At 49.6% G+C, this 24197-nt stretch overlaps 1 protein-coding gene across 2 annotated transcripts in view; it reads left to right on the top strand.

Moving 5' to 3' along the window:
- Positions 1-24197, top strand: part of cd82b (CD82 molecule b) — an 865856-nt gene that overhangs the window by 776655 nt on the left and 65004 nt on the right. The gene's annotated exons all lie outside the window — the stretch shown is intronic.

Below are 24197 nucleotides of genomic sequence, written 5' to 3'. Positions count from 1 at the left end.
TCCCAGTGTTGTCACTCTAACTCCACCCAGTATTGTCACTCTAACCTCTCTCCGTGTTGTCACTCTAACTCCTCCCCATGTTCTCACTCTATCTCCTCCTCGTGTTGTTACTCTATCTCCTCCCAGTGTTGTCACTCTAAACTCTCCCCGTGTTGTCACTCTGTTTCCTCCCAAGGTTGTCACTCTATCTCCTCCCCGTGTTGTCACTCCATCTCCTCCCCGTGTTGTCACTCTAACTCCTCCTAATATTGTCATTCTATCCTCTCCCGTGTTGTCACTCTAACTCCTCCCAGTGTTGTCACTCTAACTTCTCCCCCTGTTGTCACTCTAACTCCTTCCTGTGTTGTCACTCTAACTCCTCCCAGTGTTGTCACTCTAAATCCACCCAGTATTGTCACTCTAACGTCTTCCCATGTTGTCACTATAACTTCTCCCTGTGTTGTCACTCTAATCTCTCCTGTGTTGTCACTCTATCTCCTCCCCGTGTTGTCACACTAACTCCTCCCCGTATTGTCACTCTAACCTCTCCCCCGTGTTGTCACTCTAACTCCTCCCCTTGTTGTCACTCTATCTCCTTCCTGTGTTGTCACTCTAATTCCTCCCTTTGTTGTCACTCTAAGCTCTCCCCATGTTGTCACTCTAACCTCTCCCCGTGTTGTCACTCTATCTCCTCCCCATGTTGTGACTATAACTTCTCCCCGTGTTGTTACTCTAACCTCTCCTCATGTTGTCACTCTATCTCCTCCCCGTCTTGTCACTCTATCTCCTCCCCGTGTTGTCACTCTATCTCCTCCCTGTGTTGTCACTCTAACCCCTCCCTGTGTTGCCACTCTAACTTATCCCCGTGTTGTCACTCTATCTCCTCCCCGTGTTGTCACTCTAACTCCTCCCCATGTTGTCATTCTAACCTCTCCCGTGTAGTCACTCTAACTCCTCCCAGTGTTGTCACTCTAACCTCTCCCCCTGTTGTCACTCTATCTCCTCACCATGTTGTCACTATAACTTCTCCCCGTGTTGTCACTCTAAACTCTCCTGTGTTGTCACTCTAACTCCTCCCCGTGTTGTCACACTAACTCCTCCCCGTGTTGTCACTCTAACCTCTCCCCATGTTGTCACTCTATATCATCCCCATGTTGTGACTATAACTTCTCCCCGTGTTGTCACTCTAACCTCTCCCCATGTTGTCACTCTATCTCCTCCCCCTCTTGTCACTCTATCTCCTCCGCGTGTTGTCACTCTATCTCTTCCCCGTTTTGTCACTCTTTTTCCTCCCCGTGTTGTCACTCTAACCCCCCCTGTGTTGCCACTCTAACTTATCCCCGTGTTGTCACTCTCTCTCCTCCCTATGTTGTCACTATAACTTCTCCCCGTGTTGTCAGTCTATATCCTCCACGTGTTGTCACCCTAACTCCTCGCCGAGTTGTCACTCTATTCCTCCCCGTGTTATCACTCTAACTCCTCCCCGTGTTCTCACTCCAACTCCTTCCAGTGTTGTCAATCTAACTCCTCCCCATGTTTCACTCTATCTCCTCCCCATGTAGTCACTATAACTCCTCCCCGTGTTGTCACTCTAACCTTTTCCCCGTGTTGTCATTCTAATGCCTCCACATGTTGTCACTCTTACTCCCTCCCCAAGTTGTAACTCTAAATTCTCCCCGTGCTGTCACTCTTTCTCGTCCCCGTGTTGTCCTCTAACTCCTCCCTGTGTTGTCACTCTAAATTATCCCCATGTTGTCACTCTTTCTCCTCCCCGTGTTGTCACTCTAACTTCTCCCTGTGTTGTTACTCTAACTTATCCCCGTGTTGTCACTCTAGCTCCTCCCCGTGTTGTGACTCTAACTCCTCCCCGTCTTGTCACTCTATCTCATCCGCGTGTTGTCACTCTATCTCTTCCCCGTTTTGTCACTCTTTTTCCTCCCCGTGTCACTATAGTCTCCTATAGTCACTATAGTCACTATAACTCCTCCCCGTGTTGTCACTCTAACCTTTTCCCCGTGTTGTCATTCTAATGCCTCCCCATGTTGTCGCTCTTACTCCCTCCCCACGTTGTAACTCTAAATTCTCCCCATGCTGTCACTCTTTCTCGTCCCCGTGTTGTCCTCTAACTCCTCCCCGTGTTGTCACTCTTACTCCCCCTGTGTTGTCACTCTAACTCGTCCCCGTGTTTTCACTCTTACTCTTCCCCGTGTTGTCGCTCTAACTCCTCCCCGTGTTGTTACTCCAACTCCTCCCCTTTTTGTCACTCTTACTCCTCCCCGTGTTGTTACTCTAACTCCTCCCCGTGTTCTCACTCTATCTCCTCCCAGTGTTGTCACCCTATCTATTCCCCGTGTTATCTCTCTAACCTCTCCCTTGTTGTTACTTTTACTCCTCCCCAGGTTGTCACTCTAACTCCTCCTCGTGTTGTCACTCTAAGGCCTCCCCGTGTTGTCACTCTAACTTCTCCCCGTGTTGTCACTCTAACTTCTCCCCATGTTGTCACTCTAACCTCGCTTGTGTTGTCACTTTAACTCCTTCCCGTGTTGTCACTCTAACTCCTCCCAGTGTTGTCATTCTAACTCCACCCAGTATTGTCACTCTAACCTCTCTCCGTGTTGTCACTCTAACTCCTCCCCATGTTCTCACTCTATCTCCTCCTCGTGTTGTTACTCTATCTCCTCCCAGTGTTGTCACTCTAAACTCTCCCCGTGTTGTCACTCTGTTTCCTCCCAAGGTTGTCACTCTATCTCCTCCCCGTGTTGTCACTCCATCTCCTCCCCGTGTTGTCACTCTAACTCCTCCTAATATTGTCATTCTAACCTCTCCCATGTTGTCACTCTAACTCCTCCCAGTGTTGTCACTCTAACTTCTCCCCCTGTTGTCACTCTAACTCCTTCCTGTGTTGTCACTCTAACTCCTCCCAGTGTTGTCACTCTAAATCCACCCAGTATTGTCACTCTAACTTCTTCCCATGTTGTCACTATAACTTCTCCCTGTGTTGTCACTCTAATCTCTCTGTGTTGTCACTCTATCTCCTCCCCGTGTTGTCACACTAACTCCTCCCCGTATTGTCACTCTAACCTCTCCCCGTGTTGTCACTCTAACTCCTTCCCTTGTTGTCACTCTATCTCCTTCCTGTGTTGTCACTCTAATTCCTCCCTGTGTTGTCACTCTAAGCTCTCCCCATGTTGTCACTCTAACCTCTCCCCGTGTTGTCACTCTATCTCCTCCCCATGTTGTGACTATAACTTCTCCCCGTGTTGTTACTCTAACCTCTCCTCGTGTTGTCACTCTATCTCCTCCCCGTCTTGTCACTCTATCTCCTCCCCGTGTTGTCACTCTATCTCCTCCCTGTGTTGTCACTCTAACCCCTCCCTGTGTTGCCACTCTAACTTATCCCTGTGTTGTCACTCTATCTCCTCCCCGTGTTGTCACTCTAACTCCTCCCCATGTTGTCATTCTAACCTCTCCCGTGTTGTCACTCTAACTCCTCCCAGTGTTGTCACTCTAACCTCTCCCCCTGTTGTCACTCTATCTCCTCACCATGTTGTCACTATAACTTCTCCCCGTGTTGTCACTCTAAACTCTCCTGTGTTGTCACTCTAACTCCTCCCCGTGTTGTCACACTAACTCTTCCCCATGTTGTCACTCTAACCTCTCCCCGTGTTGTCACTCTATATCATCCCCATGTTGTGACTATAACTTCTCCCCGTGTTATCACTCTAACCTCTCCCCATGTTGTCACTCTATCTCCTCCCCGTCTTGTCACTCTATCTCCTCCGCGTGTTGTCACTCTATCTCTTCCCCGTTTTGTCACTCTTTTTCCTCCCCGTGTTGTCACTCTAACCCCCCCTGTGTTGCCACTCTAACTTATCCCCGTGTTGTCACTCTCTCTCCTCCCTATGTTGTCACTATAACTTCTCCCCATGTTGTCACTCTTTCTCCTCCACGTGTTGTCACCCTAACTCCTCGCCGAGTTGTCACTCTATTCCTCCCCGTGTTATCACTCTAACTCCTCCCCGTGTTCTCACTCCAACTCCTTCCAGTGTTGTCAATCTAACTCCTCCCCATGTTTCACTCTATCTCCTCCCCATGTTGTCACTATAACTCCTCCCCGTGTTGTCACTCTAACCTTTTCCCCGTGTTGTCATTCTAATGCCTCCCCATGTTGTCACTCTTACTCCCTCCCCACGTTGTAACCCTAAATTCTCCCCATGCTGTCACTCTTTCTCGTCCCCGTGTTGTCCTCTAACTCCTCCCCGTGTTGTCACTCTTACTCCCCCTGTGTTGTCACTCTAACTCGTCCCCGTGTTTTCACTCTTACTCTTCCCCGTGTTGTCGCTCTAACTCCTCCCCGTGTTGTTACTCCAACTCCTCCCCGTTTTGTCACTCTTACTCCTCCCCGTGTTGTTACTCTAACTCCTCCCCGTGTTCTCACTCTATCTCCTCCCAGTGTTGTCACCCTATCTCTTCCCCGTGTTATCTCTCTAACCTCTCCCTTGTTGTTACTTTTACTCCTCCCCAGGTTGTCACTCTAACTCCTCCTCGTGTTGTCACTCTAACGCCTCCCCGTGTTGTCACTCTAACTTCTCCCCATGTTGTCACTCTAACCTCGCTTGTGTTGTCACTTTAACTCCTTCCCGTGTTGTCACTCTAACTCCTCCCAGTGTTGTCACTCTAACTCCACCCAGTATTGTCACTCTAACCTCTCTCCGTGTTGTCACTCTAACTCCTCCCCATGTTCTCACTCTATCCCTCCTCGTGTTGTTACTCTATCTCCTCCCAGTGTTGTCACTCTAAACTCTCCCCGTGTTGTCACTCTGTTTCCTCCCAAGGTTGTCACTCTATCTCCTCCCCGTGTTGTCACTCCATCTCCTCCCCGTGTTGTCACTCTAACTCCTCCTAATATTGTCATTCTAACCTCTCCCATGTTGTCACTCTAACTCCTCCCAGTGTTGTCACTCTAACTTCTCCCCCTGTTGTCACTCTAACTCCTTCCTGTGTTGTCACTCTAACTCCTCCCAGTGTTGTCACTCTAAATCCACCCAGTATTGTCACTCTAACTTCTTCCCATGTTGTCACTATAACTTCTCCCTGTGTTGTCACTCTAATCTCTCTGTGTTGTCACTCTATCTCCTCCCCGTGTTGTCACACTAACTCCTCCCCGTATTGTCACTCTATCTCCTTCCTGTGTTGTCACTCTAATTCCTCCCTGTGTTGTCACTCTAAGCTCTCCCCATGTTGTCACTCTAACCTCTCCCCGTGTTGTCACTCTATCTCCTCTCCATCTTGTGACTATAACTTCTCCCCGTGTTGTTACTCTAACCTCTCCTCATGTTGTCACTCTATCTCCTCCCCGTCTTGTCACTCTATCTCCTCCCCGTGTTGTCACTCTATCTCCTCCCTGTGTTGTCACTCTAGCCCCTCCCTGTGTTGCCACTCTAACTTATCCCCGTGTTGTCACTCTATCTCCTCCCCGTGTTGTCACTCTAACTCCTCCCCATGTTGTCATTCTAACCTCTCCCGTGTTGTCACTCTAACTCCTCCCAGTGTTGTCACTCTAACCTCTCCCCCTGTTGTCACTCTATCTCCTCACCATGTTGTCACTATAACTTCTCCCCGTGTTGTCACTCTAAACTCTCCTGTGTTGTCACTCTAACTCCTCCCTGTGTTGTCACACTAACTCCTCCCCGTGTAGTCACTCTAACCTCTCCCCGTGTTGTCACTCTATATCATCCCCATGTTGTGACTATAACTTCTCCCCGTGTTGTCACTCTAACCTCTCCCCATATTGTCACTCTATCTCCTCCCCGTCTTGTCACTCTATCTCCTCCGCGTGTTGTCACTCTATCTCTTCCCCGTTTTGTCACTCTTTTTCCTCCCCGTGTTGTCACTCTAACCCCCCCTGTGTTGCCACTCTAACTTATCCCCGTGTTGTCACTCTTTCTCTTCCCCGTGTTGTCCTCTAACTCCTCCCTGTGTTGTCACTCTAAATTATCCCCATGTTGTCACTCTTTCTCTTCCCCGTGTTGTCCTCTAACTCCTCCCTGTGTTGTCACTCTAAATTATCCCCATGTTGTCACTCTTTCTCCTCCCCGTGTTGTCACTCTAACTTCTCCCTGTGTTGTTACTCTAACTTATCCCCGTGTTGTAACTCTAGCTCCTCCCCGTGTTGTGACTCTAACTCCTCCCGTGTTGTCACTCTAACTCCTCCCCGTGTTGTCACTCTTATTCCCCCTGTGTTGTCACTGTAACTCGTCCCCGTGTTTTCACTCTTACTCTTCCCCGTGTTGTCGCTCTAACTCCTCCCCGTGTTGTTACTCCAACTCCTCCCCGATTTGGCACTCTTACTCCTCCCCGTGTTGTTAATCTAACTCCTCCCCATGTTCTCACTCTATCTCCTCCCAGTGTTGTCACTCTATCTCTTCCCCGTGTTATCTCTCTAATCTCTCCCTTGTTGTTACTTTTACTCCTCCCCAGGTTGTCACTCTAACTCCTCCTCGTGTTGTCACTCTAACGCCTCCCCGTGTTGTCACTCTAACTTCTCCCCATGTTGTCACTCTAACCTCGCTTGTGTTGTCACTTTAACTCCTTCCCGTGTTGTCACTCTAACTCTTCCCCGTGTTGTCGCTCTAACTCCTCCCCGTGTTGTTACTCCAACTCCTCCCCGTTTTGGCACTCTTACTCCTCCCCGTGTTGTTAATCTAACTCCTCCCCATGTTCTCACTCTATCTCCTCCCAGTGTTGTCACTCTATCTCTTCCCCGTGTTATCTCTCTAATCTCTCCCTTGTTGTTACTTTTACTCCTCCCCAGGTTGTCACTCTAACTCCTCCTCGTGTTGTCACTCTAACGCCTCCCCGTGTTGTCACTCTAACTTCTCCCCATGTTGTCACTCTAACCTCGCTTGTGTTGTCACTTTAACTCCTTCCCGTGTTGTCACTCTAACTCCTCCCAGTGTTGTCACTCTAACTCCACCCAGTATTGTCACTCTAACCTCTCTCCGTGTTGTCACTCTAACTCCTCCCCATGTTCTCACTCTATCTCCTCCTCGTGTTGTTACTCTATCTCCTCCCAGTGTTGTCACTCTAAACTCTCCCCGTGTTGCCACTCTGTTTCCTCCCAGGGTTGTCACTCTATCTCCTCCCCGTGTTGTCACTCCATCTCCTCCCCGTGTTGTCACTCTAACTCCTCCTAATATTGTCATTCTAACCTCTCCCGTGTTTTCACTCTAACTCCTCCCAGTGTTGTCACTCTAACTTCTCCCCCTGTTGTCACTCTAACTCCTTCCTGTGTTGTCACTCTAACTCCTCCCAGTGTTGTCACTCTAAATCCACCCAGTATTGTCACTCTAACTTCTTCCCATGTTGTCACTATAACTTCTCCCTGTGTTGTCACTCTAATCTCTCCTGTGTTGTCACTCTATCTCCTCCCCGTGTTGTCACACTAACTCCTCCCCGTATTGTCACTCTAACCTCTCCCCGTGTTGTCACTCTAACTCCTCCCCTTGTTGTCACTCTATCTCCTTCCTGTGTTGTCACTCTAACTCCTCCCTGTATCGTCACTCTAAGCTCTCCCCATGTTGTCACGCTAACCTCTCCCCATGTTGTCACTCTAACCTCTCCCCGTGTTGTCACTCTAACTCCTCCCCTTGTTGTCACTCTATCTCCTTCCTGTGTTGTCACTCTAACTCCTCCCTGTATCGTCACTCTAAGCTCTCCCCATGTTGTCACGCTAACCTCTCCCCATGTTGTCACTCTAACCTCTCCCCGTGTTGTCACTCTATCTCCTCCCCATGTTGTGACTATAACTTCTCCCCGTGTTGTTACTCTAAACTCTCCTCATGTTGTCACTCTATCTCCTCCCCGTCTTGTCACTTTATCTCCTCCCCGTGTTGTCACTCTATCTCCTCCCTGTGTTGTCACTCTAACCCCTCCCTGTGTTGCCACTCTAACTTATCCCCGTGTTGTCACTCTATCTCCTCCCCGTGTTGTCACTCTAATTCCTCCCCATGTTGTCATTCTAACCTCTCCCGTGTTGTCACTCTAACTCCTCCCAGTGTTGTCACTCTAACCTCTCCCCCTGTTGTCACTCTATCTCCTCACCATGTTGTCACTATAACTTCTCCCCGTGTTGTCACTCTAAACTCTCCTGTGTTGTCACTCTAACTCCTCCCCGTGTTGTCACTCTAACTCCTTCCCATGTTGTCACTCTAACTCCTTCCCATGTTGTCACTCTAACTCCTCCCCGTGTTGTCACTCTTACCCCGTCCCGTGTTGTCACTCCAACTCTTCCCCGTGTCGTCACTCTAATGTCTCCCCGTGTTGTCACTCTTTCTCCTCCCTGTGTTGTCACTCTAACCTATCCCCGTGTTGTCACTCTATCTCCTCCACGTGTTGTCACTCTAACTCCTCCCTGCGTTGTCACTCTAACTTATCCCTGTGTTTTCACCCTAGCTCCTCCCCGTGTTGTTACTCTAACTCCTCCCCGTGTTGTCACTCTAACTCCTCCCCGTGTTGTCACTCTTACTCCCCCCGTGTTGTCACTCTAACTCCTCACCATGTTGTCACTCAAAACTCTCCCCGTGTTGTCACACTTACTCTTCCCCGTGTTGTCAGTCTAACTCCTCCCAGGGTTGTCACTCTATCTCCTCCCCGTGTTATCACTCTAACTTCTCCCGTGTTGTCACTTTTACTCCTCCCCCGGTTGTCACTCTAACTCCTCCCCATGTTGTCACTCTAAGGCCTCCCCGTGTTGTCACTCTAACGCCTCCCGTGTTGTCACTCTATCTTCTCCCCATGTTGCCACTCTAACGTCTCCCCCGTTGTCACTCTAACTCCTTCCCGTGTTGTCACTCTAACTCCTCCCAGTGTTGTCACTCTAACTCCATCCAGTATCGTCACTCTAACTCCTCCCCATGTTGTCACTATAACTGCTCCCCATGTTGTCACTATAACCTCTCCCTGTGTTGTCACTCTAACCTCTCCTGTGTTGTCACTCTAAGCTCTCCCCGTGTTGTCACTCTAACTCCTTCCCAAGTTGTCACTCTATCTCCTTCCCATGTTGTCACTCCAAATCCTCCCCGTGTTGTCACTCTAACCCCTTCCCGTGTTGTCACTCTAACTCCTCCCCGTGTTGTCACTCTAACTCCTCCCTGTGTTGTCACTCTAACTCCTCCCCATGTTCTCACTCTATCTCCTCCTCGTGTTGTTACTCTATCTCTTCCCAGTGTTGTCACTCTAAACTCTCCCCGTGTTGCCACTCAGTTTTCTCCCAGGGTTGTCACTCTATCTCCTCCCCGTGTTGTCACTCCATCTCCTCCCCGTGTTGTCACTCTAACTCCTCTTAATATTGTCATTCTAACCTCTCCCGTGTTTTCACTCTAACTCCTCCCAGTGTTGTCACTCTAACTTCTCCCCCTGTTGTCACTCTAACTCCTTCCTGTGTTGTCACTCTAACTCCTCCCAGTGTTGTCACTCTAAATCCACCCAGTATTGTCACTCTAACTTCTTCCCATGTTGTCACTATAACTTCTCCCTGTGTTGTCACTCTAATCTCTCCTGTGTTGTCACTCTATCTCCTCCCCTTGTTGTCACACTAACTCCTCCCCGTATTGTCACTCTAACCTCTCCCCGTGTTGTCACTCTAACTCCTCCCCTTGTTGTCACTCTATCTCCTTCCTGTGTTGTCACTCTAACTCCTCCCTGTATTGTCACTCTAAGCTCTCCCCATGTTGTCACGCTAACCTCTCCCCATGTTGTCACTCTATCTCCTCCCCGTCTTGTCACTTTATCTCCTCCCCGTGTTGTCACTCTATCTCCTCCCTGTGTTGTCACTCTAACCCCTCCCTGTGTTGCCACTCTAACTTATCCCCGTGTTGTCACTCTATCTCCTCCCCGTGTTGTCACTCTAATTCCTCCCCATGTTGTCATTCTAACCTCTCCCGTGTTGTCACTCTATCTCCTCCCTGTGTTGTCACTCTAACCCCTCCCCGTGTTGTCACTCTAAACTCTCCTGTGTTGTCACTCTAACTCCTCCCCGTGTTGTCACTCTAACTCCTTCCCATGTTGTCACTCTAACTCCTTCCCATGTTGTCACTCTAACTCCTCCCCGTGTTGTCACTCTTACCCCGTCCCGTGTTGTCACTCCAACTCTTCCCCGTGTCGTCACTCTAATGTCTCCCCGTGTTGTCACTCTTTCTCCTCCCTGTGTTGTCACTCTAACCTATCCCCGTGTTGTCACTCTATCTCCTCCACGTGTTGTCACTCTAACTCCTCCCTGCGTTGTCACTCTAACTTATCCCTGTGTTTTCACCCTAGCTCCTCCCCGTGTTGTTACTCTAACTCCTCCCCGTGTTGTCACTCTAACTCCTCCCCGTGTTGTCACTCTTACTCCCCCCGTGTTGTCACTCTAACTCCTCCCCGTGTTGTCACTCAAAACTCTCCCCGTGTTGTCACACTTACTCTTCCCCGTGTTGTCAGTCTAACTCCTCCCAGGGTTGTCACTCTATCTCCTCCCCGTGTTATCACTCTAACTTCTCCCGTGTTGTCACTTTTACTCCTCCCCCGGTTGTCACTCTAACTCCTCCCCATGTTGTCACTCTAAGGCCTCCCCGTGTTGTCACTCTAACGCCTCCCGTGTTGTCACTCTATCTTCTCCCCATGTTGCCACTCTAACGTCTCCCCCGTTGTCACTCTAACTCCTTCCCGTGTTGTCACTCTAACTCCTCCCAGTGTTGTCACTCTAACTCCATCCAGTATCGTCACTCTAACTCCTCCCCATGTTGTCACTATAACTGCTCCCCATGTTGTCACTATAACCTCTCCCTGTGTTGTCACTCTAACCTCTCCTGTGTTGTCACTCTAAGCTCTCCCCGTGTTGTCACTCTAACTCCTTCCCAAGTTGTCACTCTATCTCCTTCCCATGTTGTCACTCCAAATCCTCCCCGTGTTGTCACTCTAACCCCTTCCCGTGTTGTCACTCTAACTCCTCCCCGTGTTGTCACTCTAACTCCTCCCCGTGTTGTCACTCTAACTCCTCCCCGTGTTGTCCCTCTAATTTCTCTCCGTGTTGTCCCTGTAAATCCTCCCTGTGTTGTCACTCTATCTCCTCCCCGTGTTGTCACTCTAACTCCTCCCCGTGTTCTCACTCTAACTCCTCCCCGTGTTGTCACTCTAACTCCTCCCCGTGTTCTCACTCTAACTCCTCCCCGTGTTGTCACTCCAGCTCCTTCCCGTGTTGTCACTCCAACTCCTCCCCGTGTTGTTACTCCAACTCCTCCCCGTGTTGTCACTCTAACTCCTTCCCAAGTTGTCACTCTAACTCCTTCCCGTGTTGTCACTCTAACTCCTCCCAGTGTTGTCACTCTCACTCCACCCAGTATTGTCACTCTAACCTCTCTCCCTGTTATCACTCTAACTCCTCCCCATGTTCTCACTCTATCTCTTCCCCGTGTTGTCACTCTATCTCCTCGCAGTGTTGTGACTCTAACCTCTCCCCGTGTTGTCACTCTCTCTCCTCCCCAGGTTGCCACTCTATCTCCTCCCCGTGTTGTCACGCTAACTCCTCCTAATATTGTCAGTCTAACTCTTCTCCATGTTGTCACTCCAAATCCTCCCAGTGTTCTCACTCTAACTCCACCCCATGTTGTCATTTTAACCTCTCCGGTGTTGTCACTCTAACTCCTCACCATGTTGTCACTATCTCTTCTCCCCTTGTTGTCACTCTACCCTCTCCTGTGTTGTCACTCTAACTCCTCCCCGTGTTGTCACTCTAACTCCTCCCCGTGTTGTCACTCTAACTCCTTCCCATGTTGTCACTCTAACTCCTTCCCATGTTGTCACTCTAACTTCTCCCCGTGTTGTCCCTCTAACTTCTCTCCATGTTGTCCCTGTAACTCCTCCCCGCGTTGTCACTCTATCTCTTCCCCGTGTTGTCACTCTAACTTCTCCCCGTGTTGTCACTCTTCCTCTACCCCGTGTTGATACTCTAACTCCTCCCTGTGTTGTCACTCTAACTTATCCCCGTGTTGTCACTCTATCTCCTCCATGTGTTGTCTCTCTAACTCCTCCCTGTGTTGTCACTGTAACTTATCTCCGTGTTGTCACTCTAGCTCCTCCCCGTGTTGTTACTCTAACTCCTCCCCGTGTTGTCACTCTAACTCCTCCGTGTGTTGTCACTCTTACTCCCCCCGTGTTGTCACTCTAACTCCTCCCCATGTTGTCACTCAAAAGCCTCCCGGTGTTCTCACTCTAACTCTTCCCAGTGTTGTCAATCTAACTCCTCCCCGTGTTGTCACTCTATCTGCGCCCCATGTTGTCACTATAACTCCACCCCGTGTTGTCACTCTAACCTCTTCCCCGTGTTGTCATTCTAATGCCTCCCCATGTTGTCACTCTAACTTCACCCCACGTTTTCACACAATCTCGTCCCCGTGTTGACACCCTAACTTCTCCCCATGTTGACAATCTAACTCCTCGCCGTGTTGTGACTCTAACTCCTCCCTATGTTGTCATTCTAACCTCTCCCATGTTGTCACTCTAACCTCTCCTGTGTTGTCACTCTAACTCCTTCCCGTGGTGAAACTGTAACGCCTCCCTGTGTTGTCACTCTAACTCCTCCCAGTGTTGTCACTCTAACTTCTCCCCGTGTTGTCCCTCTAACTCCTCGCCGTGTTGTCACTCTAACCTCGCTTGTGTTGTCTCTTTAACTCCTCCCCGTGTTGTCACTCTAACTTCTCCCCATGTTGTCACTCTAACATCTCCCCCTGTTGTCACACTAACTCCTTCCCGTGTTGTCACTCTAATTCCTCCCAGTGTTGTCACTCTAACTCCACCCAGTATTGTCACTCTAACCTCTCTCCGCGTTGTCACTCTAACTCCTCCCCATGTTCTCACTCTATCTCCTCCCCGTGTTGTCACTCTATCTCCTCCCAGTGTTGTCACTCTAACCTCTCCCCGTGTTGTCACTCTGCCTCCTCCCCAGGTTGTCACTCTATCTCCTCCCCGTGTTGTCACTCTAACTCCTCCTAGTATTGTCAATCTAACTCCTCTCCATGTTGTCACTCCAACTCCTCCCAGTGTTCTCACTCTAACTCCTCCCCATGTTGTCATTCTAACCGCTCCCGTGTTGTCACTCTAACTCCTCCCAGTGTTGTCACTCTAACCTCTCCCCCTTTTGTCACTCTATCTCCTCACCATGTTGTCACTATATCTTCTCCCCGTGTTGTCACTCTAACCTCTCCTGTGTTGTCACTCTAACTCCTCCCCGTGTTGTCACTCTAACTCCTTCCCGTGTTGTCACTCTAACTCCTTCCCGTGTTGTCACTCTAACTTCTCCCCGATTTGTCACTCTTTCTGCTCCACGTGTTGTCACTCTAACTCCTCCCTGTGTAGTCACTCTAACTCATCCCCGTGTTGTCACTCCATCTCCTCCCCGTGTTGTTACTCTAACTCCTCCCCGTGTTCTCACTCTAACTCCTCCCAGTGTTGTCAATCTAATTCCTCCCTGTGTTGTCACTCTAACTCCTCCCCATGTTGTCACTCTAACTTCACCCCAAGTTTTCACTCTATCTCCTGCCCGTGTTGTCACACTATCTCGTCCCGTGTTGACACCCTAACTTCTCCCCATGTTGTCACTCTAACTCCTCGCCGTGTTGTCACTCTTACCTCGCTTGTGTTGTCTCTTTAACTCCTCCCTGTGTTGTCACTCTAACTTCTCCCCATGTTGTCACTCTAACATCTCCCCCTGTTGTCACACTAACTCCTTCCCGTGTTGTCACTCTAACTCCTCCCAGTGTTGTCACTCTAACTCCTCCCTACGTTGTCACTCTAACTTCTCCCCGTGTTGTCACTCTATCTCCTCCCCGTGTTGTCACTCTATCTCCTCCCCATGTTGTCACTCTAACTTCTCCCCGTGTTGTCACTCTATCTCCTTCCCGGGTTGTCACTCTAACGCCTCCCTATGTTGTCACTATAACTTCTCCCCGTGTTGTCACTCTATATCCTCCCCGTGTTGTCACTCTACTCTTTCCCGTGTTCAAACTGTAACACCTCTCCGTGTTGTCACTCTAATTCCTTCCCATGCTGTCACTATAATTTCTCCCCATGTTGTCACTATAACTTCTCCCTCTGTTGTCACTCTATCTCCTCCCCGTGTTGTCACACTAACTCCTCCCCGTGTTGTCACTCTAACACCTCCCCGTGTTATCACTCTAACTTCTCCCCATGTTGTCACTCTAACCTCGCTGGTGTTGTCACTTTAACTCCTCCCCGTGTTGTCACTCTAACTCCTTCGCGTGTTGTCACTCTAACTCCTCCCAGTGTTGTCACTCTAACTCCACCCACTATTGTCACTCTAAACTCTCTCCTTGTTGTCACTCTTAACTCCTCCCCAAGTTGTCACTATAACTTCTCCCCATGTTGTCACTATAACGTCTCCCTGTGTGGTCACTCTAACCTTTCCTGTGCTGTCACTCAATCTCCTCCCCGTGTTGTCACACTAACTTCTCCCCGTGTTGTCACTCTATCTCCTCCCCGTGTTGTCACTCTATCTCCTCCCCATGTTGTCACTCTAACTTCTCCCCGTGTTGTCACTCTATCTCCTTCCCGGGTTGTCACTCTAACGCCTCCCTATGTTGTCACTATAACTTCTCCCCGTGTTGTCACTCTATATCCTCCCCGTGTTGTCACCCTAACTCCTTGCCGTATTGTCACTCTATTCCTCCCCGGTTTGTCACTCTGACTCCTCCCTGTGTTGTCATTCTAACTCCTCCATGTGTTGTCACTCTAACTCCTCCCCATGTTGTCACTCTAACCTCTCCCGTGTTGTCACTGTAACTCCTCCCAGTGTTGTCACTCTATATCCTCCCCGTGTTGTCACCCTAACTCCTTGCCGTATTGTCACTCTATTCCTCCCCGTGTTGTCACTCTGACTCCTCCCTGTGTTTTCATTCTAACTCCTCGCCATGTTGTCACTCTAACCCCTCCCTATGTTGTCATTCTAACCTCTCCCGTGTTGTCACTGTAACTCCTCCCAGTGTTGTCACTCTATCTCCTCCCCGTGTTGTCACACTATCTCCTCCCCGTGTTGACACCCTAACTTCTCCCCATGTTGTCACTCTAACTCCTCGCCGTGTTGTCACTCTAACTCCTCCCTATGTTGTCATTCTAACCTCTCCCGTGTTGTCACTGTAACTCCTCCTCGCGTTGTCCCTCTAACTCCTTCCCGTGTTGCAACTGTAACACCTCCCCGTGTTGTCACTCTACCTCCTTCCCATGTTGTCACTCTAACTCCTCCCCACGTTGTCACTCAAACCTTTTCCCGTTTTGTGATGCTAACCCCTCCCCCTGTTGTCCCTCAAACTCTCCCCGTGTTGTCCCTGTAACTCCTCCCCGTGTTGTCACTCTATCTCTTCCCTGTGTTGTCACTCTAACTTCTCCCCGTATTGTCCCTCCAACTCCTCCCCGTGTTGTCACTCTATCTCCTCCCCGTGTTATCAATCTAACCTCTCCCGTGTTGTCACTTTTACTCCTCCCCGTGTTGTCACTCTAACTTCTCCAGATGTTGTCACTCTAACCTTGCTTGTGTTGTCACTCTAACTCCTCCCTGTGTTGTCACTCTAACTTATCCCCGTGTTGTCACTCTTACTCCCCCCGTGTTGTCACTCTAACTCCTCCCTGTGTTGTCACTCAAAACGCTCCCCGTGTTGTCACTTGTACTCTTCTCCGTGTTGTCAGTCTAACTCCTCCCTGTGTTGTCACTCTAACCTCTCCCCATGTTGTCACTCTAAACTCTCCCCATGTTGTCACTCTATCTCGTCCCCATGTTGTGACTATAACTTCTCCCCGTGTTGTCACTCTAACCTCTCCCCATGTTGTCACTCTATCTCCTCCCCGTGTTGTCACTCTATCTCCACCCCGTGTTGTCACTCTATCTCTTCCCCGTATTGTCACTCTATTCCTCCCCGTGTTGTCACTAACTCCTCCCCGTGTTCTCACTCTAACTCCTCCCAGTGTTGTCAATCTAACTCCTCCCCGTGTTGTCACTCTATCTCCTCCCCATGTCGTCACTATAACTCCTCCCCGTGTTGTCACTCTAACCTTTTCCCCGTGTTGTCATTCTAACTCCCTCCCCACGTTGTCGCTCTAACCTTTCCCCGTGTTGTCATTCTAACTCCTCCATGTGTTGTCACTCTAACTCCTCCCCGTGTTGTCACTCTATCTCCTCCCCGTGTTGACACCCTATTTTCTCCCCATGTTGTCATTCTAACCTCTCCCGTGTTCTCACTGTAACTCCTCCCATTGTTGTCATTCTAACTCCACCCAGTATTGTCACTCTAAACTCTCTCTGTGTTGTCACTCTAACTCCTCCCCATGTTGTCACTATAACTTCTCCCCATGTTGTTACTATAACTTCTCCCTGTGTTGTCACTCTAACCTGTCCTGTGTTCTCTCTCTATCTCCTCCCCATGTTGTCATTATAAGTTCTTCCCGTGTTTTCACTCTAACCTCTCCTGTGCTGTCACTCTAACTCCTCCCCGTGTGGTCACTCTACTCCTTCCCGTGTTCAAACTGTAACACCTCCCAGTGTTGTCACTCTAACTCCTCCCCGTGTTGTCCCTGTAACTCCTCCCCGTATTGTCACTCTTTCTCTTGCGCGTGTTGTCACTCTAACTTCTCCCCGTGTTGTCACTCTTTCTCCTCACTGTGTTGTCACTCTAACGCCTCCCCGTGTTGTCAATCTAACTTCTCCAGATGTTGTCACTCTAACCTCGCTTGTGTTGTCACTTTAACTTCTGCCCATGTTGTCACTCTCACTTCTCCCCTGTTGTCACTCTAACTCCTTCCTGTGTTGTCACTCTATCTCCTCCCCGTGTTGTCACTCTATCTCCTCCCCGTGTTGACACCCTATTTTCTCCCCATGTTGTCATTCTAACCTCTCCCGTGTTCTCACTGTAACTCCTCCCATTGTTGTCATTCTAACTCCACCCAGTATTGTCACTCTAAACTCTCTCTGTGTTGTCACTCTAACTCCTCCCCATGTTGTCACTATAACTTCTCCCCATGTTGTTACTATAACTTCTCCCTGTGTTGTCACTCTAACCTGTCCTGTGTTCTCTCTCTATCTCCTCCCCATGTTGTCATTATAAGTTCTTCCCGTGTTTTCACTCTAACCTCTCCTGTGCTGTCACTCTAACTCCTCCCCGTGTGGTCACTCTACTCCTTCCCGTGTTCAAACTGTAACACCTCCCAGTGTTGTCACTCTAACTCCTCCCCGTGTTGTCCCTGTAACTCCTCCCCGTATTGTCACTCTTTCTCTTGCGCGTGTTGTCACTCTAACTTCTCCCCGTGTTGTCACTCTTTCTCCTCACTGTGTTGTCACTCTAACGCCTCCCCGTGTTGTCAATCTAACTTCTCCAGATGTTGTCACTCTAACCTCGCTTGTGTTGTCACTTTAACTTCTGCCCATGTTGTCACTCTCACTTCTCCCCTGTTGTCACTCTAACTCCTTCCTGTGTTGTCACTCTATCTCCTCCCAGTGTTGCCACTCTAACCTCTCCCCGTGTTGTCACTCTGTCTCCTCCCCCGGTTGTCACTCTATCTCCTCCCTGAGTTGTCACTCCATCTTCTCCCCGTGTTGTCATTCTAACTCCTCCTAGTGTTGTCAATCTAACTCCTCTCCATGTTGTCACTCCAACTCCTCACCATGTTGTCACTATAACTTCTCCCCATGTTGTCACGCTAACCTTTTCCCCGTGTTGTCATTCTAACGCCCCCCATGTTGTCTCTCTAACTCCCTCCCCACGTTGTCACTCTAACGTCTCCCCGTGATGTCATTCTAACTCCTCCATGTGTTGTCACTTTATCTCATCCCCATGTTGTCACTATAATTCCTCCCCGTGTTGTCACTCTAATCTTTACCCCGTGTTGTCATTCTAATGCCTCCCCATGTTGTCACTCTAACTCCCTCCCCACGTTGTCACTCTAACCACTCCCCGTGTTGTCATTCTAACTCCACCCAGTATTGTCACTCTAACCTCTCTCCGCGTTGTCACTCTAACTCCCCCCCATGTTCTCACTCTATCTCCTCCCCATGTTGTCACTCTATCTCCTCCCAGTGTTGTCACTCTAACCTCTCCCCGTGTTGTCACTCTGTCTCCTCCCCAGGTTGTCACTCTATCTCCTCCCCGTGTTGTCACTCCATCTCCTCCCCGTGTTGTCACTCTAACTCCTCCTAGTATTGTCAATCTAACTCCTCTCCATGTTGTCACTCCAACTCCTCCCAGTGTTCTCACTCTAAGTCCTCCCCATGTTGTCATTCTAACCGCTCCCGTGTTGTCACTCTAACTCCTCCCAGTTTTGTCACTCTAACCTCTCCCCCTTTTGTCACTCTTATCTCCTCACCATGTTGTCACTATATCTTCTCCCCGTGTTGTCACTCTAACCTCTCCTGTGTTGTCACTCTAACTCCTCCCCGTGTTGTCACTCTAACTCCTTCCCGTGTTGTCACTCTAACTCCTTCCCGTGTTGTCACTCTAACTTCTCCCCGATTTGTCACTCTTTCTGCTCCCCGTGTTGACACTCTAACTCCTCCCTGTGTTGTCACTCTAACTTATCCCCGTGTTGTCACTCTAGCTCCTCCCCGTGTTGTTACTCTAACTCCTCCCCGTGTTCTCACTCTAACTCCTCCCAGTGTTGTCAATCTAATTCCTCCCCGTGTTGTCATTCTACCTCCTCCCCATGTTGTCACTATAACTCCTCCCCATGTTGTCACTATAACCTTTTCCCTGTGTTGTCATTCTAACGCCCCCCCATGTTGTATCTCTAACTCCCTCCCCACGTTGTCAGTCTAACCACTCCCCGTGTTGTCATTCTAATTCCTCCATGTGTTGTCACTCTAACTCCTCCCCATGTTGTCACTCTAACATCACCCCAAGTTTTCACTCTATCTCCTGCCCGTGTTGTCACACTATCTCGTCCCCGTGTTGACATCCTAACTTCTCCCCATGTTGTCACTCTAACTCCTCGCCGTGTTGTCACTCTAACCTCGCTTGTGTTGTCTCTTTAACTCCTCCCCGTGTTGTCACTCTAACTTTTCCCCATGTTGTCACTCTAACATCTCCCCCTGTTGTCACACTAACTCCTTCCCGTGTTGTCACTCTAACTCCTCCCAGTGTTGTCACTCTAACTCCACCCAGTATTGTCACTCTAACCTCTCCCCATGTTTTCACTCTGTCTCCTCCACAGGTTGTCACTCTGTCTCCTCCCCGTGTTGTCACTCCATCTCCTCCCCGTGTTGTCACTCTAACTCCTCCTAGTATTGTCAATCTATCTCCTCTCCATGGTGTCTCTCCAACTCCTCCCAGTGTTCTCACTCTAACTACTCCCCATGTTGTCATTGTAACCTCTCCCGTGTTGTCACTCTAACTCCTCCCAGTGTTGTCACTCTAACTCCTCCCTAAGTTGTCACTCTAACTTCTCCCCGTGTTGTCACTCTATCTCCTCCCCATGTTGTCACTCTAAATTCTCCCCGTGTTGTCACTCTATCTCCTTCCCGGGTTGTCACTCTAACGCCTCCCTATGTTGTCACTATAACTTCTCCCCGTGTTGTCACTCTATATCCTCCCCGTGTTGTCACCCTAACTCCTTGCCGTATTGTCACTCTATTCCTCCCCGTGTTGTCACTCTGACTCCTCCCTGTGTTGTCATTCTAACTCCTCCATGTGTTGTCACTCTAACTCCTCCCCATGTTGTCACTCTAACTTCACCCCAAGTTTTCACTCTATCTCCTCCCCGTGTTGACACCCTAACTTCTCCCCATGTTGTCACTCTAACTCCTCGCCGTGTTGTCACTCTAACTCCTCCCTATGTTGTCATTCTAACCTCTCCCGTGTTGTCACTGTAACTCCTCCCAGTGTTGTCACTCTATCTCCTCCCCGTGTTGTCACACTATCTCCTCCCCGTGTTGACACCCTAACTTCTCCCCATGTTGTCACTCTAACTCCTCGCCGTGTTGTCACTCTAACTCCTCCCTATGTTGTCATTCTAACCTCTCCCGTGTTTTCACTGTAACTCCTCCCAGTGTTGTCACTCTAACCTCTCCCCGTATTGTCACTCTATCTCCTCCCCATGTTGTCACTATAACTTTCTCCCCATGTTGTCACTCTAACCTCTCCCGTGTTGTCACTCTAACTCCTCCCCGTGTTGTCACTCTAACTCCTTCCCGTGTTGCAACTGTAACACCTCCCCGTGTTGTCACTCTACCTCCTTCCCATGTTGTCACTCTAACTCCTCCCCACGTTGTCACTCAAACCTTTTCCCGTTTTGTGATGCTAACTCCTCCCCCTGTTGTCCCTCAAACTCTCCCCGTGTTGTCCCTGTAACTCCTCCCCGTGTTGTCACTCTATCTCTTCCCTGTGTTGTCACTCTAACTTCTCCCCTTGTTGTCACTCTATCTCCTCACAGTGTTGTCGCACTAACTTCTCCCCGTATTGTCCCTCCAACTCCTCCCCGTGTTGTCACTCTATCTCCTCCCCATGTTATCAATATAACCTCTCCCGTGTTGTCACTCTATCTCCTCCCCGTGTTGTCACACTATCTCCTCCCCGTGTTGACACCCTAACTTCTCCCCATGTTGTCACCCTAACTCCTCGCCGTGTTGTCACTCTAACTCCTCCCTATGTTGTCATTCTAACCTCTCCCGTGTTGTCACTGTAACTCCTCCCAGTGTTGTCACTCTATCTCCTCCCCGTGTTGTCACTCTATCTCCTCCCCGTGTTTTGACTCTCACCTCTCACCGTGTTGTCACTCTAACTCCTCCCTGTGTTGTCACTCTAACTGCTCCCTGTGTTGTCACTCTAACCTCTCCCCATGTTGTCACTCTAAACTCTCCCCATGTTGTCACTCTATCTCCTCCCCGCGTTGTCACTCTATCTCCTCCCCATGTTGTCACTCTATTCCTCCCCGTGTTGTCACTAACTCCTCCCCGTGTTCTCACTCTAACTCCTCCCAGTGTTGTCAATCTAACTCCTCCCCGTGTTGTCACTCTTTCTCCTCCCCATGTCGTCACTATAACTCCTCCCCGTGTTGTCACTCTAACCTTTTCCCCGTGTTGTCATTCTAACTCCCTCCCCACGTTGTCACTCTAACCTTTCCCCGTGTTGTCATTCTAACTCCTCCCCGTGTTGTCACTCTATCTCCTCCCCGTGTTGACACCCTATTTTCTCCCCATGTTGTCATTCTAACCTCTCCCGTGTTCTCACTGTAACTCCTCCCAGTGTTGTCATTCTAACTCCACCCAGTATTGTCACTCTAAACTCTCTCTGTGTTGTCACTCTAACTCCTCCCCATGTTGTCACTATAACTTCTCCCCATGTTGTTACTATAACTTCTCCCTGAGTTGTCACTCTAACCTGTCCTGTGTTCTCTCTCTATCTCCTCCCCATGTTGTCACTATAAGTTCTCCCCGTGTTTTCACTCTAACCTCTCCTGTGCTGTCACTCTAACTCCTCCCCGTGTGGTCACTCTACTCTTTCCCGTGTTCAAACTGTAACACCTCTCCGTGTTGTCACTCTAATTCCTTCCCATGCTGTCACTATAATTTCTCCCCATGTTGTCACTATAACTTCTCCCTCTGTTGTCACTCTATCTCCTCCCCGTGTTGTCACACTAACTCCTCCCCGTGTTGTCACTCTAACACCTCCCCGTGTTATCACTCTAACTTCTCCCCATGTTGTCACTCTAACCTCGCTGGTGTTGTCACTTTAACTCCTCCCCGTGTTGTCACTCTAACTCCTTCGCGTGTTGTCACTCTAACTCCTCCCAGTGTTGTCACTCTAACTCCACCCACTATTGTCACTCTAAACTCTCTCCTTGTTGTCACTCTTAACTCCTCCCCATGTTGTCACTATAACTTCTCCCCATGTTGTCACTATAACGTCTCCCTGTGTGGTCACTCTAACCTTTCCTGTGCTGTCACTCAATCTCCTCCCCGTGTTGTCACACTAACTCCTCCCCGTGTTGTCACTCTAACCACTCCGAGTGTTGTCACTCTATCTCCTCCCTGTGTTGCCACTCTAACTTATCCCCATGTTGTCACTCTATCTCCTCCCCGTGTTATCACTCTAACTCCTCCCTGTGTTGTTACTCTAACTCCTCCCCGTGTTCTCACTCTATCTCATCCCCGTGTTGTCACTCTATCTCCTCTCCGTGTTATCACTCTAACCTCTCCCGTTTTGTCACTTTAACTCCTCCGCAGGTTTTCACTCTAACTCTCCCCGTGTTGTCACTCTAACTCCTCCCCGTGTTGTCACTCTAACCCTTTCCCTTGTTGTCACTCTAACTCCTCCCATGTTGTCACTCTAACTCCTTCCCGTGTTGTCACTCTAACTCCTCCCCGTGTCGTCACTCTAACCCTTTCCCGTGTTGTGATTCTAACTCCTCCCCATGTTGTCACTCTAACCCCTCCCCATGTTGTCACTCCAACTCCTCCCCGTGTTGTCACTCTAACCTCTCCCATGTTGTCACTCCACCTCCTCCCCGTGTTGTCACTCTAACCCTTTCCCTTGTTGTCACTCTAACTCCTCCCATGTTGTCACTCTAACTTCTCCCCGTGTTGTCACTCTAACCTCTCCCCATGTTGTCATTCTATCTCCTCTCCGTGTTGTCACTCTTACTGCTCCCCATGTTGCCACTCTAACTCCTCCCCATGTTGTTACTCTATCTCCTCCCCGTGTTTTCACACTATCTCCTCCCCATGTTGTCACTCTAACTCCTCCCCGTGTTGTCAATCTATCTCTTCCCTGTGTTATCACTCTAATTTATCCCCGTGTTGTCACTCTAACTCCTCCCTGTGTTTTTACTCTAACTCCTCCCTGTGTCGTCACTCTAACTCCTCCCTGTTTTGTCACTCTAACCTCTCCCCGTGTTGTCCCTCTAACTCCTCCCCGTGTTGTCACTCTAACTCCTCCCCGTGTTGTCACTCTTACTCCCCCCGTGTTGTCACTCTAACTCTTCCTCGTGTTGTTACTCTAACTTCTCCCCGTGTTGTCACTCTAACTCCTCCCCGTGTTGTCACTCTTACTCCCCCCGTGTTGTCACTCTAACTCTTCCCCGTGTTGTTACTCTAACTCCTCCCTGTGTTTTTACTCTAACTCCTCCCTGTGTCGTCACTCTAACTCCTCCCTGTTTTGTCACTCTAACCTCTCCCCGTGTTGTCCCTCTAACTCCTCCCCGTGTTGTCACTCTAACTCCTCCCCGTGTTGTCACTCTTACTCCCCCCGTGTTGTCACTCTAACTCTTCCTCGTGTTGTTACTCTAACTTCTCCCCGTGTTGTCACTCTAACTTCTCCCCGTGTTGTCACTCTTACTCCCCCCGTGTTGTCACTCTAACTCTTCCCCGTGTTGTTACTCTAACTCCTCCCTGTGTTTTTACTCTAACTCCTCCCCGTGTCGTCTCTCTAACTCCTCCCCGTGCTGTCACTCAAACCTCTCCCCATGTTCTCACTCTAACTCTTCCCCGTGTTGTCACTCTAACTCCTCCCCGTGTTGTTTCTCTAACTCCTCCCCATGTTCTCACTCTATCTCATCCCTGTGTTGTCACTCTATCTCCTCTCCGTGTTATCACTCTAACCTCTCCCGTTTTATCACTTTAACTCCTCTGCAGGTTGTCACTCTAACTTCTCCCCGTGTTGTCACTCTAACTCCTCCCCGTGTCGTCACTCTAACCCTTTCCCGTGTTGTGATTCTAACTCCTCCCCATGTTGTCACTCTAACCCCTCCCCATGTTGTCACTCCAACTCTTCCCCGTGTTGTCACTCTAACCTCTCCCATGTTGTCACTCCAACTCCTCCCCGTGTTGTCACACTAACCTCTCCCATGTTGTCACTCTAACTCCTCCACGTGTTCTCACTCTATCTCATCCCCGTGTTATCACTCTAACCTCTCCCGTTTTGTCACTTTAACTCCTCCGCCGGTTGTCACTCTAACTCTCCCCGTGTTGTCACTCTAACTCCTCCCCTTGTTGTCACTCTAACCCTTTCCCTTGTTGTCACTCTAACTCCTCCCATGTTGTCACTCTAACTCCTTCCCGTGTTGTCACTCTAACTCCTCCCCGTGTCGTCACTCTAACCCTTTCCCGTGTTGTGATTCTAACTCCTCCCCATGTTGTCACTCTAACCCCTCCCCATGTTGTCACTCCAACTCCTCCCTGTGTTGTCACT

Source organism: Carcharodon carcharias, chromosome 10, assembly GCF_017639515.1.
Source record: "Carcharodon carcharias isolate sCarCar2 chromosome 10, sCarCar2.pri, whole genome shotgun sequence".
NCBI lineage: Eukaryota > Metazoa > Chordata > Chondrichthyes > Lamniformes > Lamnidae > Carcharodon > Carcharodon carcharias.
The sequence above is the reverse complement of the archived record's forward strand: the minus strand, read 5'-3'. Positions and strand labels throughout refer to the sequence as shown.